This window comes from Bos mutus, chromosome X (assembly GCF_027580195.1).
Source record: "Bos mutus isolate GX-2022 chromosome X, NWIPB_WYAK_1.1, whole genome shotgun sequence".
Taxonomy (NCBI): Eukaryota; Metazoa; Chordata; class Mammalia; order Artiodactyla; family Bovidae; genus Bos; species Bos mutus.
In genome coordinates, this window is record NC_091646.1 from 67,957,935 (window position 1) to 67,979,497 (window position 21,563).

The 21,563-nt window shown below is 37.5% G+C and overlaps 1 long non-coding RNA gene across 8 annotated transcripts in view; it reads right to left on the bottom strand.

The window, feature by feature from the left end:
- LOC138986448 (uncharacterized) overlaps positions 1–21,563 on the bottom strand; it is a 190,538-nt gene that overhangs the window by 75,378 nt on the left and 93,597 nt on the right. The window lies entirely within an intron of this gene.

A 21,563-nucleotide genomic window follows, 5' to 3' on the forward strand; every position in this document is an offset into this window, starting at 1 on the left:
CCCACCCAGACTGAGAAGGCTGAGGAGGTGGTAAAAAAACTGCTCCATGAAATCATTCCAAGATTTGGTCTGCCCAGGTCATTACAAAGTGACAATGGGACATCATTTACTTCTAAGGTCACCCAAGGAGTCTCGAAAGCACTGGGCATTACTTATTATCTCCATTGTGCCTGGAGGCCTCAATCTTCAGGAAAAGTAGAAAGAGCCAATCAATTCTTAAAATCAGTGATAAAAAAGATAACCCAGGAGACCTCCCTGGGATGGAAGGAGGCTTTACCAATAGCTCTCCTCTGCACCCGCATTGCCCCTAAGGAACAGGTTGGTCTTAGTCCTTATGAGATGCTATATGGGAGACTTTTTGTTTATGTCAATGACCTCTTCCTAGATCCAGAGGTTCAGACCCTCCAGTCTTATACCATGGCCATTGGGCAATTCCAACAGGATATATGCTTGGGGGTATGAACCAGGACCCAAAAGATTCTAAAGAGTCACCACTATATGCTCCAGGAACTCAAGTCCTAATTAAAGTCTGGAAAGATGGGTCCCCAAAGGCTCAACTCCAGCCCACGTGGAAGGGCCCCTACCCTGTAATACTTTCTACCCCCACAGCAGGCAAGGTACCAGGACATGACTCCTTGATTCACTACTCATGAGTCAAGCCATGGAAGAAAACAGAAGAGGACACTCAATACACCTGTGAGCCCCTGGGAGATCTCAGATACCTATTCAGAACTACCAATGAGTGCCATTCTAATGAACACCCCCAAAATCTGGTTTCTGGGGATAAGATTTCTCAGGATAACTCTAAGGAGCCAACACAGCTTGACAGAGACTGTACTCCAAAATAGACAGGAGATAGATCTTCTGATCCCTGAACAAGGAGGGACTTGAGCCATCCTGGCGATGTGAATTTAAAATTGACTAATGTCCCTACTAGTCCTTGTTATGCTATATTGATGATGCTTATGCTTATTCCATGTACTGTCAATTGTCTAACCTGTTTTGTCTCTGCCCAGGTCAACCAGCTACAACATGCAGTGCCAGTTCAACAAAGATATAAAACTACAGCTGACCACGGAAAATATCACACTCCCTTGGACACCGCTTTAAGGACTCTGAGGATTGAGACTAGCAAGAGGGGGAGGCCCAATACCCCTCGCTGTCCCAGTTGAGCAGGAAGTAGCCAGAAAGACCTCGACGCCCCTATTCCCAAAGAATTGGGCCTCCCATCTCTTGAGGGGGAAATGTTAGGTAGGTAGAATAGGGAAAAGGAGTCCAAAATGGCAGTGGCTAAAAGACAAGGAAGGTCCGAGGACCAGAGTGAAGACTTCAGGCAGAACAAACAGAACAAACAGCACTCCTGGCTAAGCCCAATTTGCATAGGGCAGGCCCAGGTGGAGGAAAAAACATATAAAAGGAGGAGCCAAAGTGCTTTCTCTCGGATTCTCTCTCCTGCGTGCATGCGCTCTATCTCTCTCTCTCCCTTCCTCCCTCCTCACGCACTCCTCCACTCTCTTCTCTTCAAGTCTTGGATTCTCCTGCTATCTTCTAAATAAAATAGAGCTGTAACACTGATTTGCCTAAGAGCTGTAGCACGGTTTGTCCAAGACCCAAAAGCTGTGACGTGTCAAGGGCTTTAATGTCCGTCGCTCCAAATCTTTGTTGTGACGAGACAAAGAACCGAGGAACATACACTCGCGTGACAGAGGGAATGCTCAGACACAACTGAGCGATAATATAACATATATTAACCTATTGATATTTACATATTATGTTAACAATATTTATTAAATATATATTATACTAATATTGCATTATAAATATATATCCTTATATATTTATATATCATTTATATATATAAAGCATTATATCCAAAAGCAGTAGAATATACATTAAGTGCACATGGAAGATTCTCTAGGATAGGTCACATAATAGGCCACAAAACAAGCCTCAGTAAATTTAAGAAAACTGAAATCATGCTAAGCATCTTTTCTGAACACTATGAGACTACATATCAACTATGAGAAAAAAACTACAAAGAACACAGAATGTGAAGGCTAAACAATATGCTACTAAACAACCAATGGATCACTGAAGAAATCAAAGAGGAAATAAAACTACCTAGAGACAAATGAAAATGAAAATATGACAGTTCAAAACCTATGTGACATAACAAAAGTAGTTCTAAGAAAGAGGTTTATAGCAATATAAACTTGCCTCTGGAAATAAGAAAAACATCAAAAAACAAAGTAACCTTATGCCTAAAGGAACTAGAGAAAGAAACAAGACCCAGTTAGGGGAAGTAAAGAAATCATAAAGATCACAGCAAAAATAAATGAACTAGAGACTAAAAACAAAAGAAATCAAACTAAAATCTAGTTCTTTTAAATGATAAACAAGAGTGGTAAACCACTAGCTTGATTCATCAAGAAAAAAAGGGAGACGACTCAAATCACTAAAAATAAGAAATGAAAAAGAAGTTATAACTGACATACAGAAATACAAAAGATCATAAGACACTACTACAAACAACTATATTCTACTAAAATGGACAACCAAGAAGAAATGAACATATTCTTGGAAATGTACATTCTTCCAAGACTGAACGAGGAAGAAATACAAAATAGGAACACACCAATTACCAATAAGGAAATTGAACCAGTAATTTTAAAACTCCCAACAAAGTCCAGGACCAGAGAGTTTGTCAGATGAATTGTACCAGTTAGAGAAGAGCTAACATCCATCCTTTTCAAACTACTTGAAAAAAATTGCAGAGAAAGGAATACTTCCACACTCATTCTATGAGGCCAGCATCTCCCTGGTACCAAAACTAGACAAAGATATTACAAAAAGAAAAGAAAAGAAAATTACAGGCAAATATAACATAGATGTAAAAATGCTCAACAAAATATTAGCAAACCAAATCCAACAATGTAAGGATCACACACCATGAACAAGTGGAATTTATCCCATGGATGCAAGGAATTTTCAATATCTGCAATCAATGTGATACACCACATTAACAAATTGAATAAAAATCATAAATATCTCAATACATGGAGAAAAAGCTTTTGACAACATTTAACATCCATTTAGGGTAAAAAACAAAAAACACTCTCCAGAACGTAGGCCTAGAGGGAACATTCCTCAACATAATAAAAGCCATATATGACAAACTCATAGCTGAAATCATATCCATAGCTAACATCAGGAACCAGACAAGGATGTCCACTTTCACCAGTTTTATTCAGCATAATATTAGGAGTCCTAGCCACAGCAATCAGACAAGAAAATAAATAAAAGCAATCTGAGTGATTATACTTATCCAGTTTAAATTTTCTATTTAGTTATTACTCTATAATTTGTCTTTTAATTGATATCCTCAATTTGGTTAAGACATTTTCTCATATTTAGTTTGTTAGATAATAGTGTCCTTTACCTCTTGAACACATTTAAAACAACCAACTTAAAGTCTTTGTCCTGAAATATGTCATTTGTACTTCCTCAAGCAGGTTGTTTGTATCAATTTTTCTCTGGTTAATGTGCCATATTTTCCTTTATTAAAATGTCTTATAGTTCTTCTTGAAAACTGGATGTTTTGAATATTATAATATAGCAACCATAGAAATTAGATTGTCACCCATCCCCAGGATTTATTATTGCTGCCTACTGGAGAAGTTGCATATAGAAGATCATATAGGGACTGTTTTTTTTTTTTTAATGTAAGAAAAATAATTCTCAAATTTATTTTAAATGGTAGCCTTTTAATACGAGCATTCTTTTTTCATAAGTTTTATAAGTTTAATAAGTATAGTTAATTTACAATGTGTTAATTTCTGCTGTATAGCAAAGAAACTCAGTTATACATATATTATTATATTTTTTCTATTACATTTTATCACAGGATATTGAATATAGTTCACTGTGCCATACAGTAGAAACTTGTTTACACATCCTATATATAATAGTTTGCATTTACTAATCCTAAACTCCTGAATCTTCCCTCTTTTATCCCCTTCCCTCCCCCTTGACAACCACAAGTCTGTTCTCTATCTGTGAGTTTATTTCTGTTTTGTAAATGTGTTCATTTGTGTCGTATTTAAGATTTCATATATAAACAATATCGTACGATATTTGTTTTCCTCTTCCTAATTTACTTCACTTAGTTAACTTAAGCTTTCTTAATAATGTTTTTTCTTTCTTACTAAACCACACTGTATTATTTTTATATTTTCCCCAGTTCCTCTCAACAGTCATTTGAATCTACCTGTGGTTCTTTTATTTTGTAGACATTAATATGCATGGTTCTCGACTATAGGATTCTGTCCTTGAATTTTAGTCTACTTTTATTTTCTCAATAATAATAATAATATTTGGATGGATTTGTAAATATTCAATCTCCTTTTTATAGCCTTAATAAAGATGCTACAGAAACTGAACCAAATATAAGACCAGGTCCACAGAGCTTAGCAGTGGAGGTGGATGTCAAAGATGTAGAGACTTGCTGGAATGTGATTAAACTTTTCTTCAGGAATGGCTCAAAGCTAAGATTCTTAGAGAAAGGAAAAGATAAAACACTACTCTGTATAGCTAAATGACTGTGTTTCTTCAGATTCCACAATCTTTCCATGAGTTTACTAGCCACGTTACTAATATATGTGCTAAGCTGCTACTTATAACTAGACTTATAACTAGCCTTCTATTAATGTCCAAACTTTTTAACTGGAACTGGAATGGAAAAACATTAGAATGACCAAGTTACTCAATTACCTAACTAAGCTACAACCAGCATACCACTTAAGTAAATAATTTCATGTTTTTAAAATTTAAACCAAGCGTGCTATTTTTCCCCACAAATTAAATCTATTATCCCACAGTTTGTTGACTTTAAAATAATAATTTTGAAAAAGCTACTAAAAATATACTAGCAAAACTGGAGAAGGCAATGGCACCCCACTCCAGTACCCTTGCCTGGAAAATCCCATGGACGGAGGAGCCTGGTGGGCTACAGTCCATGGGGTCGCTAAGAGTCGGAGATGACTGAGCGACTTCACTTTCTCTTTTCACTTGCATGCATTGGAGAAGGAAATGGCAACCCACTCCAGTGTTCTTGCCTGGAGAATCCCAGGGACAGGGAGCCTGGTGGGCTGCTGTCTCTGGGGTTGCACAGAGTCGGACACGACTGAAGCGACTTAGCAGCAGCAGCAGCAGCAAAACTGTATAAGGGCATGAGTGTGTATTAGGGGGAGGGAAGAGACAGAGTAGTTATATGCATACCTATATAATTATTTCAATATTCCTTTGATTTTACAAATTTATTTTTTATAGATGTCTCATTATTACAAATACAGCTGACTCTTGAACAATGTGCAGGCTAGGGCACCAAACCTTCATGCAGTCAAATACCTGCATATAAGTTTTGACTCCCTAAAAGCTTTACTACTAGCCAACTGTTGACCAGAAATGGTACTGATAACATAAACAGTCAATTAACATATATTTGTATGCCATATATATAATATACTATATTATTACCATAAAGTAAGCTAGAGAAAAAAAATCTCATTATGAAAATCATAAGGAAAATGCATTTACAGTACTGTATTAATTGATATCTTAAGTTAACAATATCTGTTTACAAGATGAATTCTGTCAGTACCCACATCAATATTGTCTTATATGATACAAAACACTACAGATGTAATACATATTGTTAACATTAGACATCAAAAATTAAATAATGTAAAAAAATAAAATTCATATTTACAAGTATAATGATACATTGATAACAGAAGCAACAATATGAGTGCTTTATGTTAGCCTAGTGTTATCGATATAAGACTATATACTAATGAATGAAATGTTATAAAAATTTTATAGCATACAATATTACAGTCATACTAATAATACAGTATTAGAAAATTATTACACTCTTAAAAAGATACTATCTGTGATGATAAGCTGATACAGTTTCTTCAATTATAAGAGAGATATAAGTATACTGTTGCTGCTAAGTCACTTCAGTCGTGTCCGACTCTGTGCAACCCCATAGATGGCAGCCCACCAGGTTCCCCCGTCCCTGGGATTCTCCAGGCAAGAACACTGGAGTGCGTTGCCATTTCCTTCTCCAATGCATGAAAGTGAAAAGTGAAAGAGAAGTCGCTCAGTCATGTCCGACCCTCAGGGACCCCATGGACTGCACCCTTCCAGGCTCCTCCGTCCATGGGATTTTCTAGGCAAGAGTACTGGAGTGGGGTGCCATTGCCTTCTCCAAAGTATACTGTAATACAATGTATTTCTTTGGAAGTAAAGTTATAAAACTAAGGAAACTAACCAATTATTAATTTTGTATTAAGTGTCATTCACATTATGCCTATGTAAGGATAGGTTATCCAGGTCAATACAAATCTTGTATAGGATGTTCTATATAATGAATACTTATGGGATGATGACAAAAAAGGTTTCATATAGTTTTTGCTGTAAGTTTATTAGATATTCATTTGAAGACTCTAATAGACACACAACAGTTAAGTTTCTATAGAGAATTATGATTATTTACTATCACTGTGGAGATAGATCATCATAAACTCTTCATCCTCATCATTTATATATAGAGTAGACTGAGGAGGAAAAGGAGGAGCTGTTCCTGCCGTATCAGGAATGGCAAAGGCAGAACATGGAGGAGGCAGAAGGGGAGGCAGGAGAGGTAGGCACTTTACAGGTAACTTTACAGAAATACATCATAATTTCTGTCTAAATTTTTTACCTTTTCATTTCTATAAAACTGTTTCTATATGGTACAAATCTTTCTTCCACTGTTTTAGTTTCAGCACCTGTATCGTGGAAGGGGCCATGTTATCAGTTCAGTCAGTTCAGTCGCTCAGTCGTGTCTGAATCTTTGCGAGACCATGAACCGCAGCACACCAGGCCTCCCTGTCCATCACCAACTCCCAGAGTCCACCCAAACCCATGTCCAACGAGTCGGTGATACCATCCAACCATCTCATCCTCTGTCGTCCCCTTCTCCTCCCGCCCTCAATCTCTCCCAGCATCAGGGTCTTTTCCAATGAGTCAGCTCTTTGCATCAGGTGGCCAAAGTATTGGAGTTTCAGCTTCAACATCAGTCCTTCCAATGAACACCCAGGATTGATCTTCTTTAGGATGGACTGGTTGGATATCCTTGCAATCCAAGGGACTCTCAAGAGTCTTCTCCAACACCACAGTTCAAAAGCATCAATTCTTCGGCACTCAGCTTTCTTCACAGTCCAACTCTCACATCCATACATGACCACTGGAAAAACTATAGCCTTGACTAGACGGACCCTTGTTGGCAAAGTAATGTCTCTGCTTTTTAATATGCTGTCTAGGTTGGTCATAACTTTCCTTCCAAGGAATAAGCGTCTTTTAATTTCATGGTTGCAATCACCATCTGCAGTGATTCTGGAGCCCAGAAAAATACAGTCATCCACTGTTTCCACTGTCTCCCCATCTATTTGCCATGAAGTGATGGAACCGTATGCCATGATCTTAGTTTTCTGAATGCTGAGCTTTAAGCCAACTTTTTCACTCTCCTCTTTCACTTTCATCAAGAGGCTCTTTAGTTCTTCTTCACTTTCTGCCATAAGGGTGGTGTCATCTGCATATCTGAGGTTATTGATATTTCTTCCAGCAATCTTGATTCCAGCTTGTGCTTCCTCCAGCCCAGCGTTTCTCATCATGTACTCTGCATATAAGTTAAATAAGCAGGGTGACAATATACAGCCATGATGTACTCCTTTTCCTATTTGGAACCAGTCTGTTGTTCCATGTCCAGTTCTAGTTGCTTCCTGACCTGCATACAGATTTCTCAGGAGGCAGGTCAGGTGGTCTGGTATTCCCATCTCTTGAAGAATTTTCCACTGTTTCTTGTGATCCATACAGTCAAAGGCTTTGGCATAGTCAATAAAGCAGAAATAGATCTTTTTCTGGAACTCTCTTGCTTTTTCGAGAATCCAGCAGATGTTGGCAATTTGGTCTCTGGTTCCTCTGCTTTTTCTAAGTCCAACTTGAACATCTGGAATTTCACCATTCACGTATTGCTGAAGCCTGGCTTGGAGAATTTTAAGCATTACTTTACTAGCGTGTGAGATGAGTGCATGTTATAAAAGAAGTCAAAAGTAATCGCATAATGGGACACTCTGCTAGATTGTCCAATGTCAATTTGTTTTCTGGCACTGCTACTAAGTCTTCTTCCTGTCGTCTGGTACTGGTTCAGAAAAACTCATCTCCATCAAGTTGTTCTCTGTAATTCTCTGGTGTGGTGTCTTGAGTTTCTTCAGGATCCACCTCTTTAAACACTCACCCCTTCCCATTATTTATTTATTTTTGTCATATCCACAATCCATTTCATGATTTATTTGACTGGCTCTGTAATAAATCCTGTGAAGTCATGTACAATATCTGCACACAGTTTTCTCCATCAGAAACTTACTGGTTGGGGCTTAATGGCTTTTTCTATAACAATGATGACATCTCCAATGGTGTAATTCTTCTAGACTTTCACGACACTCTATTGTGGATCTCTTCCATAGCACTGGCAAACTTTTCCATATAGTACTGTGTGTGCAATGAGCTTTACAGGTTCTTATGACTCTCTGACAGGCTGAATTAGAGACATTGTGTTTGGGGCATAAATCACTTTGATGCCTTCAATATTGAACTCTTGGGGTTCTGGACCACCAGGGGCATTGTCCAATATCAGAAGAACCCTAGAAGGCAGTCCCTTACTGGCAAAGTATTTCTTGACTTCAGGGACAAAGTATTAATGGAACCAATCCACAAAAAAGGGTTTTCATCCAGGCCTTCTTCCTGTACAACCAAAAGAATGGCAGATGGTATTTATCCTCTCCTGTCAAGGCTGAGGAGTTAGCAGCTCTACAGGTGAAGGCAGTCCTGTTCATAAACTCAAATCCATTTGCACAAAACAGAAGAGTTATCCTATCCTTTTCTTCCTTCAATCCTGATGTTTGCTTCTATTCATTACTAATAAAAGTCCCTTGTGGTATTTTCCCCTCAGGATAGGGCACTTCTGTCTATATTTTAAAAACCTGCTCAAGAAGTTATCCTTTCTCCTCAGTGATTTTCTTAATGGTATCTGGGGACTTGTCTGCAGTCTTCTCAATGGTAGAAACTGCTTCTCTTGTTATCTTGACATTTTTAAAGGTTAACCTTTTTCTAAAATGATCAAACCATACTTTGTGGGCCTTCAACCTTTCCTTCACTTTGCCATATACTGACATTGCTTTATTCTGAATATAGAGTCTATAGGTGGTGACTTACTTATACCCTGTACCTACACAGAAACTGCATTTTCAATATGAGATTAAAAGAAAAAAAAAAAAAAAAAACCGTCATTTCACAAAAAGTGCAAGGTTTCTAGGTTTGTTGTTAGCCACAGCAATGACTTTCCAAATTTCCTTTTTTTTTTTTCCAATGGATTTTTATACTGGATTTATCTTGAAATGGCAGGTATATGTAATGTCATTCTTGTAATATCACAACTTTTCCCTGCTTCTTGGGAGCACTTTCAGCATCATTAGTGGCTTTTCAAATCAGTACCATGATGTTACAGTAATACAAGGTTTACAGTATTGCACTAATATGAAAAATACACAAAAACAAGGAAAAATCACTTTTTACTATGATACATAATTTGCTTGAGACAAACTGCTCACACAAACATGATTAACATCACACAGTGTTTCAAACAGATCCTCCCAACACTTTTCTCACTGCCATAGCAACAGGTGCATTGCGTGCTCAGTTGCTGAGTTGTGTCTGCCTCTTTGCAACCCTATGGACTATAGGCCATCAGACTCCTCTGTCCATGGGTTCTCCAGACAAGAATATTAGAGTGGCTTGCCACATCCTTTTCCAGTAGATCTTCCCAACCTAGGGATTGAACCCAAGTCTATGCTGTCTCCTGCACTGGCAGATGGCTGGGGTTTTTTGTTTTTGTTTTTTTTTTAAAGCCACCTGAGAAGTCTGCAACAGGAGGTGGCTGCAAAACAGAAGTGATGGTACACGACTCAGGAGGATTATATCACAAGATATTGCACGTTTCTTCCTTGATCTCTCTCTTGGATTATTCACTCTGAAAAAATCTAACTGCTGCACTGATGCCCACATAGAAGGAATGAAGTATTCCTACCAAAAGCAATGTGACTCAGCAATTAAAAGTGAATCCTACAACCCAGTCAAACCTTCAGATGATTCCAATCTCATCAGACTTCCTGGCTCCAATATTCTCAGAACTGCTGTGGCAGAACTATTATCTAAACTACATGCAAAGTTCTCACACCTACAAACTGCAAGGAAATTAATGTTTGTTGTTTTAAGCCATCATATTTTGGGGCAATGTTTTCTTTTTCTTTTTGGTCGCTCCAGACGCTTTGCAGGATCTTAGTACCCTGACCCCTGACTGAACCCAGACCCCTGGCAATGAAAGTGTGGAGTCCTAATCGCTGGACCACTGGGGCAATTTTTTATACAACAGTAGATATCTAATAAACATACTTGTATTGAAAACAAAAGTATTAAAATTTTAAAAGCAATTCTGAAAAATACACTAGATGATAATCCTTTCCAATGGTAACCAAAAAAAGATATTTGTAGAACTGGTCAAAGAGTATTCAGAAGGATTCAAGATATAGCCAGCTTCTCTGTTAAAACTCTGAAATGACCTCTACAGAAAAGGAGACATTTATAAGCTGAGTGTCAATTTCTAGCATGAAACTCTGAGCTGGAGGGGGTTTCTGAGCTTGAGGAAAAATATGTGACCACAAGGTGGCAGTAACATACAGTGAGCTTTATTTGCATGCTACTTTAATAGACTTGTATGAACGATGGGGTATGTGGAAGTTATTCAGAGCATGAGACCTTCCAGAGGCCCATCAATCAGAAGGATAAGAGGGCAAAAGAACTCCTAGAAAAAAAGGGGAACAGGAGAAGGGACTTACTGTCGAGAAGGTATCACTCAACAGCAAGATGGGGCATCTGGTTCAGAGAGCTCTGAAGGGCATTAGTGGCTCGGGCTTCATTCATACTACCAGGGTTTACCTTATTTGTGGCCAACAGATTTGTAAGTGCAGTTTTTCAAAGGATACAAATCAGGCAAGCCCTAAAAGGCTAAAAAATATGCTAATAAGGGCACACTTAAAGCAACTGTGTAAAATGTATTATTCGTAACATGTGTTAATAACTGAGTTAAACACTGGTGGGCTTTCATGCTAGATATTCTGGCCTGCTGTGAAGGAAAAAATGTAGGGCCAATGTACTGGGACTAACTTCGGCTTATTTATATAACAGCATACCCTACCACTTCGTATGTAGACAATCTTGGTAAGTTGTTTAATAAAAAATGTCATTCAATACAAAATAACCTTTTTCCATTTTAGGTCACAGGGATTCTTCCTTGGGTTCTCTATAGGTTAAATAAATTAAGGATTAAACTCTCACCTTGGAAAAATACTTGAAAGATAGGTTATTTACAGACAACCAACTAAGTTTCACTTTAAATCTTGTATTTGTTTTCTATTCCTGACAAAAATTACCATGAACGTAAAAGCTTTAAATAACACACACGTCTTTGATCATGTTATTTGTGTGCCGAAGATCTGGAACACCTTAGCTGCCTCCACTTAAGAGTAATCAACTAGACTGTAATCAACGTGTTGGCTAGGCTGTATTCTCATATAAAGGAATAGTTAGGAAAGAATATACTTCCAAGTTCATTCAGGTTGTTGACAGAATTCACGTTCTTGTGGCTATATAACCAAAGTTCCAGAACATTTTGCTGGCTGCCAGCAGGAGACTGGTGCAGACAGTACCTGTTTCCCATGTGTCTCCCCAACATACTTGCTTACATTTTCAAAAACAGTAATGAGATTCTTCCTGCAGTCTGATAAGACAGCTTTATATAACATGATATAATCATTGAAGTGATTTTGGATCATATAATATAACCTAATCGAGCCAATGACATTCCATTACCTTTGCCATTGTTTACAGTTTGCTATTGGTTAGAAGTCAAGGTACTGTGTGCATACAAGGGGAGTGGAGTAAACAAAGACATGAACACTAGTAGACAAGAAATCATTAGGGGTTACCTTATGGTTTGTCTGCTACAACTTATTTTTTTTTAAAAATTAAATAAGAGGGGCTGTTACTTACACATGATATCTCCCAGGGCTTCCCTGGTGGTTCAGACGGTAAAGAATCCACCTGCAATGCGGGAGACCTAGGTTTGATGCCTGGGTTGGAAAGATCCCCTGGAGAAGGGCATGGCAACCCACTCCAGTATTCTTGCCTGGAGAATCCCCATGGACAGAGAAGCCTGGTTTAAGAAGATACCCAACTACCATCAATTTTATATACATGTGTGTGTATGTATATATATATATATATATATATATATATATATATATATACACACACACATACATGCACACACACATATAAACTTGTGCCTCTTTTGTTATATGGGCTTCCCAGGTGGCCAAGTGGTAAAGACATCTGCCATTGTAAGAGATATAAGATATAAGCCCATAAGAGATGGGCTCAATCCCTGGGTCGGAAAGATCCCCTGGAGTAGAAAATGGCAACCCACTCCAATATTCTTGCCTGGGAAATCCCATGTACAGAGGAGCCTGGCAGGCCACAGTTCATGGGGTTGCAACGAGTCAGACACAACTGAGCGGTTGAGTACATACATAGACAATTGTTACATATGACATGTATTCCTGGGAGAGGCTGGTGTCAGTTCAAGCCCTTGTAAGCGACTGAACCATACAAAATGGATACTGAGGAAGCAAAATTACACAGTAGTTTAAATTTTTCAACAACATATAAAACTAATCCTCACAGTAGTCAACTTCATAATACTATATCTCGTTCTTTCTACATTTTAAAAAATATGCCAATAAAAGGAATATGGAGAAAAATGAAAGTTTGGGGGAACCAAATAAGAAAATGTATAACAGAATATCATTTATAAAATGTTTGAAAATATAGGATTATGTCATTATGTCATCATAGTGAGTTCAATTAAATATGTTTTATATCTATACGATACCTTGCACTGAATCATTTTAAAAAATTAAGATCTCACAGTTATTAAATTAATTTGACTAATGGAAAACTGATGTTCAGAGGAGCCTCAAGTTGAAGAATAAGTTCTGCAAAAAGGTTATTTGTAATGTATTTTTTGGTCATTTATTTCAACAGTCAATCATACAAAAATAACTGAAATTATTTAGCAGGTAGACAGTGTACTAACTGCTTGGATCAAGTTTGGAATACTGTTAATTCTACAGATAAAAATTGGCATCCTTACTATTGGCGAGTCTTCAAATCCATAAAGTATGTTTCTCAATTAATTGACTGTTTTTTAGATTTCCTTCCCATTTACGTCACCACAGAACTCCGAGTAGAGTTTTCTGTGCAATACTCTAGGTTCACATTAGTTATCTATTTTACATTTAGTAGTGTATATATGTCAATCCCAATTTCCCAATTCATCCCAGACCACCCCCTCACCATTTCCCACCCTGTAAAACATGTCAGTTTTCTACATCTGTGACTCTTACTTCTGCTACGAAAATAAGTTCATCTGTACCATTTTTCTAGATTTCACATATAAGTGATATTATACAATATTTGTCTTTCTCTTTCTGATTTACTTCACTCTAACTGACAATCTCTAGGTCTACGCAAATGCCAATACTTCATTCCTTTTTTTACAGCTGAGTAATGTTTCATTGTATATATGTACCACTTCTTCTTTATCTACTCCCCTGCTGATGGACATTTAGGTTGCTTTCATTTCGTGGCTATTGTAAATAGTGTTGTAATAAACACTAGGGTACATGTATCCTTTAGAATTATGGTTTTCTCCAGATATATGCCAAGGAGTGGGATTGCTGGGTCATATGGTAGCTCTATTTTTAGCTTCTTAAGAAACTTCCATACTATTCTACATAGTAGCTATACAAATTTACATTCCCACCAACAGTAGGGAGCTTTTCTCCACAAGCTCCCCAGCATCTATTGTTTATAGATTTTATGACAGCTATTCTGACTAGTGTGAGGTCATATACCTCTCACTATAGTTTTGATTTGTATTTCTCTACTAACTAGTAATGCTGGGTGATTGATTTCCTCCACCAAAATTTACAAGTTGAAAGATTATTTAAAAACAAATTTTAATTGATTCATAAATATGGGTTTGTTCAAATTATATATTCTGAGGGAGGTTATACTAGTTGGTGTCTTAATATCTTTAAATGTCTTTACAAGTTGTAATAATGTCACTTATTTTATTCATGTTATTGATAATTTTATCATCTCTTTTTTTCTTTGAGATTATAGAAGGTAGCTTATCAAATTAATTGATTTTAAAAAGGTTTGCTTACCCTCACTAACACCAATGTACACATCATCTACACTGAAAACTAAGCTTTTTTTGTGTTTCTATACGAAACACGAGCCTTAAATGACACATCAGACCTTATAGATTTAACTGTGATATAAATCCTGTGACTTATAGGACATTCCATCCAAAAGCAGAATACACTTTCTTCTCAAGTAAACATGGGACATTCTCCAGGGATTACAACCTGGGCCACAAATCAAGCATCAGTAACTTAAGAAAAGGAAATCATATTAAGTAGCTTTTCGAACCACAATGCTATGAAATTAGAAATCAATTATGGGGAGGGGGACGTAAAAAACACAACCACATGGAGGGTAAACAGTATGTTTCTAAATGACCAATGGCTCACTGAAGAAACAAAAGAGGAAATCAAAAATACCAGAGATGAATGACAACAAAAACATAATGACGCAAAACCTATGGGATGCAGCAAAAGTTCTAAGAGGGAAGTTTATAGCAATATAATTGTACCTCGGCAAACAAGAAAAATCTCAAATAAATAGCTTAACCTTATACCTAAAGCAACAACAACAAAAAAGAACAAACAAAATTGAAATTTAGCAAAAGCAGACAATTTATAGCAGAAATAAATGAAATGGAAATGAAGAAAACAATAGCAAAATCAATGAAAAACGAAAGCTAGTTTTTTGAGAAGATAAAATTGATAAATCTTTAGCCAGACTCATCAAGAAAAAAGGAGACGACTCAAATCAATAAAATAAAAAAGGAAAAGGAGAAGCTACAACTGACACCACAGAAATACAAAGGATCATAAGAGAATACGACAAGAAACTATATGCCAATAAAACAGACAACCTAGAAGAAATGGACAAATTCATAGAAAGGTCAAATTCACAGAAAAGCAGGAATGCCTTTGAAGGAAAGCTGGGCAGCCATTCTGAGTCACACAATGGGTGGAGCTACCACTGTAGCCTCTCTCCCTCTACACGCCACAACCAGCAGCTGACCAATAGTGAAAGTGAAAGTCAATCGCAGCTGACTTTTTGACCCCATGGACTGTATAGTCCATGGAATTTTTCTAGGCCAGAATACTGGAGTTGGTAGTCTTTCCCTTCTCCAGGGGATCTTCCCAACCCAGGGATCGAACCCAGGTTCCCTGCATTGCAGGAAGATTCTTTACCAGCTGAGCCACAAGGGAAGCCCAAGAGAAAGATGCTAAAAAAGGTGGCCTTTGAGTGCCTGATGCACTGAGCAATAGACAAGGACCAGCCAGGGAAGCTCTTTAAGCACCAGCTGCCAGAGGCTAGAAAAGAATCCTAACAGAGCCATACCTCCTGCACCTGTGACCACCAACTTCCCTGTGCTTCCGATGCCACTGGGGTCCCTACAATCCAAGCAGCTCTGCAACCTTTACACCCAGAACTCACTGGGTCAACTCAAGTTTTCCACAGCAGCATCCAGAGGAAACTCCTATGAACAGACCATGTGTAGAGGTGGGAATAAAACTATAATTGAGCTCCAGAAGCAGAGAGTCTAAGGTAGAAAATCGAAAACTTTTCCATCAGCTGCACAAGCTGCAGACTAAATCCACACAATCAACTGTGTAGACTCTGTGTCTGAAGAATATATAAAAAGACAATGAGTGTTTCCACAAAAGAAAACATTCTAGCTCTGTCACCTATGGACATTGGAGGCAAGCACACATGGGAGTAGGGTTAGATTAGAGTCCGAGCTGTAACCACAGGAACCACAGCAGGTCCAGAGACCAGCCCTCCTCACCACTGAAGGTCTTCCTAAGGAGGCAGAGATGGGCTGTGGCTCACAAAGGGGACAAGGACACTAACAGTTGAGACCCTAGGAAAACATTTATTATTATTTTTTGTTTGGATTCATTGTTATTGATTCTAGATTTCTTTTTCTTTCATTTTTACTCCCTTCATTATTCTTTGTTGTTGTGATTGTTTTTATTATGATTATTTCTACTTAGGCTCTTGGGAATTTTTTTTCTAATCACACTTTAATTTCCTTAATATATTTTTCTGTCTACTTTGGCCTTCTGCTGTTCTATGTATTTGGGGGTGTTCTCTATTTGTTGTAGCTTTTCTTTAATATATATGGATCTTTTTTATATACTTCTACTTAACTTTGCTTTTTCATTTTTTCACCATTTTTGTTTATGTGTTTTGTTTTACTTGCTTTATTCCTCACTTGGCACTTGGCTTTCGTTTCATGTTCTGTTTTGTGTTTCAGTTTTGTTTTAATTGGTTGATATCATGTTTAGTTTCTTTTGTTCTCTGGGTCACTCTCTTGTACTTTTGTCTTCTTTGGTCTTTTTTCTTTGTTTCTATGTATATATCTATGTGCATTATGTTCCTTTCTTTTTATTTTTGTTTGTCTGATTTTGCTTTTACCATTTGTCTAGGATTCATTTTCTGTTTCTTGTACTGGGTTTATTGTTCATTTGTTTTAATCCCCTTTATTGATATAACAAATGGCTCATGCAGTCTTGGTACCCTGACCAGAAGTCAGGCCTGACCGTCTGGAGTTGGAGCGCGCAGTTCAGGATGCTAGTGCCAGAGTAATCCTGACCTCAGAGATTATTCATCATGAGAATTTCCACAAAGGCTCCCATCTGAATAAAAGACCTGGAACCACAAAACTGCCTGCAGCACCCAGGGCTGGACACCTCACACAAACAACAAACAAGACAGCAATATAAAACCAATATTCACCACCTCACAAAGTCCTGCCCATCAGAGGGGGGAAAAAACTCACCTCCACCCACCAGAACTTAGGAACAAGTACCTCCCAACACAAAGCCTACAAAAGCAACTCGATGAACCTAACCCACCAGAAGCAGAGATCAAAAGTAAGAAAAAATATGAACCTACAGTCTGAAGAAAGGAGAATTCAAACACAGTAACTCAGACAAAATGAAAATACACAGAAATATCATGCAGATAAAGGAATAAGGTAAAACCCCACAAGACCAAATAAAGAAAGACGAAATAAACAAACTACCTGAAAAAGAATTCAGAGTAATGATAGTAAAGATGATTCAAAATCACAAAAACAGAATGGAGAAAATGAAAGAATCATTTAACAAGGACCCAGAAGAAATGAGAAATAAGCAAACAGTAATGAACAACTCAATTACTAGAATTAAAAACATTCTAGAAGAAATCAATACCGGAATAACTGAGGCAGAAGAATGGATAAGTAAGCTGGAAGACAGAATGGTGGAAAAAACTGCTTAAGAGCAGAATAAAGAAAACAGAATGAAAAGAATTGAGGATAGTCTCAGATACCTCTGGAACAATATTTAATGCAACAACATTCTAATTATTGGGGTCTCAGAAGAAGAATCAAGAGAGAAAGGGTCTGAGAAAACATTTGAAAAGATTATAGTCAAAAACTTCCCTAAGATGGGAAAAGAAATAGTCAATCAAGTCTAAGAAGCGCTGAGAGACCCTTACAGAATAAACCCAAGGAGAAACACACTGAAATACATATTAATCACACCAACAAAAATTGAACACAAAGAAAACATATTCAAAACTGCAAGGGAAAAGCAACAAGTAACATAAGTAACATACAAGGGAATCCTCATAATATTGAGAGCAAATCTTTCAGGAGAAACTCTGCAGGCCAGAAGGGAGTGACAGGATATATTTAAAGTACTGAAAAGGAAAACCTACAATCAAGTTTACTCTATCCAGCAAGGATCTAATTCAAAATCAATGAAGAAATGAAAAGCCTTACAGATAAGCAAAATTTAAGAGAACTCAGCACCAACAAAACAGCTTTACAACAAATGCTAAAGGTACCTCTCTAGGCAGAAAACACAAGAGAAAAAGACCTACAGAAACAACCAAATCCAAAACAATTGAGAAAAATTAACAATTTTGTTAATTAACAATTAACAAAAATTTAATATTTATTAATAAATATTATTTATTAATAAATATTTAAAGTTTTTTAAAAAATGTAAATAGATTAAATGCTCCATCCAAAAGTCACAGACTGGCTGAATGGATACAAAAACAAGACCTGTATATATGCTGTCTTCAAGAGACACAAAGTGAGGGGATAGAAAAAACATTCAATGCTAATGGAAATCAGAAAAAAGCCAAAGGAGCAATTCTAAAATAAGAGAAAACAGACTGCACAATGAAGAATATTACAAGAGACCAAAAATGACACCACATAATGATGAACAGATCAATTCAAAAAGAAGACATAAAAATTCTGAATACTGATGCAAAGAAGAGCATCTCAAAACATACTACTAAAACTCACAAAAGGGGAAATTAACTGTAACACAATAATAGTAGGGGACTTTAATACCCAACTTACACTAACAGACAGATGATCCACACAGAAAATCAGTAAGAAATTAAGTGGTGTTAGTGGTAAAGAATTGCCTGACATACGAAATTTGCCTGACATATGGATTCGCCATACATACAAACAGACATACAGACCAAGGGAACAGAATAGAGAGCCTTGAAATAAATCCACATACCTATTGCCAATTAATCTTTGACAAAGGAGGCCAGAATATAAAATGGGAAAAACTCTCTTCATTAAGTGGTGCTGGGAAAGTTGAACAGCCTCATGTAAATCAATGAAGTCGGAACACACCCTCTCCACACCCAAAAATAAAGTCAAAAGGGCTTAAAGACTTAAACATAAGGCAGGACATTATAAAAGTCCTCAAAGACACCATAGGCAAAACATTGTCAGACATAAATCATACCAATGTTTGCTTAGGAGAATCTCCCAAGAAAAACAAACAAACAAAAAAAGGAACCTAATCAAACTTACTAGGAAAAAAAAAAGGGAACTTAATCAAACTTACTAGGAAAGACTAGAGATTTCTTCAAGAAAATTAGAGATACCAAGGGAACATTTCATGCAAAGATGGGCACAATAAAGAACAGAAATGGCATGGACCTAACAGAAGCAGAAGATATTAAGAAGAGGTGGCAAGAATGCCCAGAAGAACTATACAAAAAGATCTTCATGACCCAGATAACCACGATGGTGCGATCACTCACCTAGAACCAGACATCGTGGAATGTGATGTTAAGTGGGCCTTAGGAAGCATCACTATCAACATAGCTAGTGGAGGTGATGGAATTTCAGTTGAACTATTTCAAATCCTGAAAGATGATGCTGTGAAAGTGCTACACTCAATATGTCAGCAAATTTGGAAAACTCCAGTGGCCACAGGACTGGAAAAGCTCAGTTTTCATTCCAATCCCAAAGAAAGACAATGCCAAAGAATGCTCAAACTACCACACAATTGCATTCATCTCACATGCTAGCAAAGTAATGCTCAAAATTCTCCAAGCCAGGCTTCAACATTATGCGAACCGTGAACTTCCAGATGTTCAAGTTGGACTTAGAAAAAGCAGAGGAACCAGATATCAAATTGCCAACATTCGTTGGATCATAAAAAAGCAAGAGTGTTCCACAAAAACATCTATTTCTGCTTTATTGACTATGCCAAAGCCTTTGACTGTGTGGATCACAAGAAACAGTGGAAAATTCTTCAAGAGATGGGAATACCAGACCACCTAACCTGCCTCCTGAGAAATATGTATGCAGGTCAAGAAGCAACAGTAAGAACCAGACATGGAACAAAAGACTGGTTCCAAATCAGGAAAGGAGTATGTCAAGGCTGTGTATTGTCACCCTGATTATTTAACTTATATGCAGAGTACATCATGAAAAACGCTGGGCTCAATGAAGCACAAGCTGGAATCAAGATTGCCAGGAGAAATATCAATAACCTCAGATATGCAGATGATACCACCCTTATGGCAGAAACTGAAGAAAATAAAGAGCCTCTTGATGAAAGTGAAAGAGGAGAGTGAAAAAGTTGGCTTAAAACTCGATTCAGAAAACTAAGATCATACATCCAGTCCCTTCACTTCTTGGCAAATAGATGGGGAAACAGTGGAAACAGTGGCTGACTTTATTTTTTGGGGTTCCAAAATCACTGTAGATGGTGACTGCAGCCATGAAATTAAAAGACGCTTTCTCCTTGGAAGAAAAGTTATGACCAACCTAGACAGCATATTAAAAAACAGAGACATTACTTTGCCAACAAAGGTCCGTCTAGTCAAAGCTATGGTTTTTCCAGTAGTCATGTATGGATGTGAGAGTTGGACTATAAAGAAAGCTGAGTGCCGAAGAATTGATGGTTTTGAACTGTGGTGTTGGAGAAGACTCTTGAGAGTCCCTTGAACTGCAAGGAGATCCAACCAGTCCATCCTAAAGGAAATCAGTCCTGAATATTTATTGGAAGGACTGATGATGAAGCTGAAACTCCAATACTTTGGGCACCTGATGCGAAGAACTGACTCAATGGAAAAGCCCCTGATGCTGGGAAAGATTGAAGGCGGGAGGAGAAGGGGACGACAGAGGATGAGATGGCTGGATGGCATCACTGACTCAATGGACACGAATTTGAGTGAGCTCCAGGAGTTGGTGATAGACAGGGAGGCCTGGCGTGCTGCAGTCCATGGAGTCACAAAGAGCTGGACACGACTGAGTGACTGAACTGAACTGAATCAAACTTACAAGCTATTGCACAGCAAAGGAATCCATTAAAAAAAAAGAAGAAGAAGAAGAAGAAGAAAAACCACAGGGAAGAAAAATAAATGGAGGAATTCCCTAGTGGTCCAATGGTTAGGCCTCTGTACTTTCACTGCTCAGGGTATGAGGTCAATCCCAGGTCAGGAAACTAAGATCACACAAGCTGCATGGTTGCAGTCACAGAGAAAATGAAAATGGTTCCTAATCAAACTTACAAGCTTTTGCACACTCAAACAAAACATAAAACAAAAAAGACAATCTACAGAATGGGGAAAATACTTGCAAGAGACGCAAATGACTAGGGCTTCATTTTCGAAATATAGAAACAGCAAACACAACTCAACAACAACGAAAACAGACAACCCAATCCAAAAACAGGGAGAAGACCTAAATAAATAAGCCTCCAAAGAAGACATAGAGATGGCAAATAGGCACATGAAAAAGTGCTTATCATCACTATGTATTAGAGAAATGCAAATCAAAACTACAATGAGGTACCACCTCACACTGGTAAGAATGGCCACCA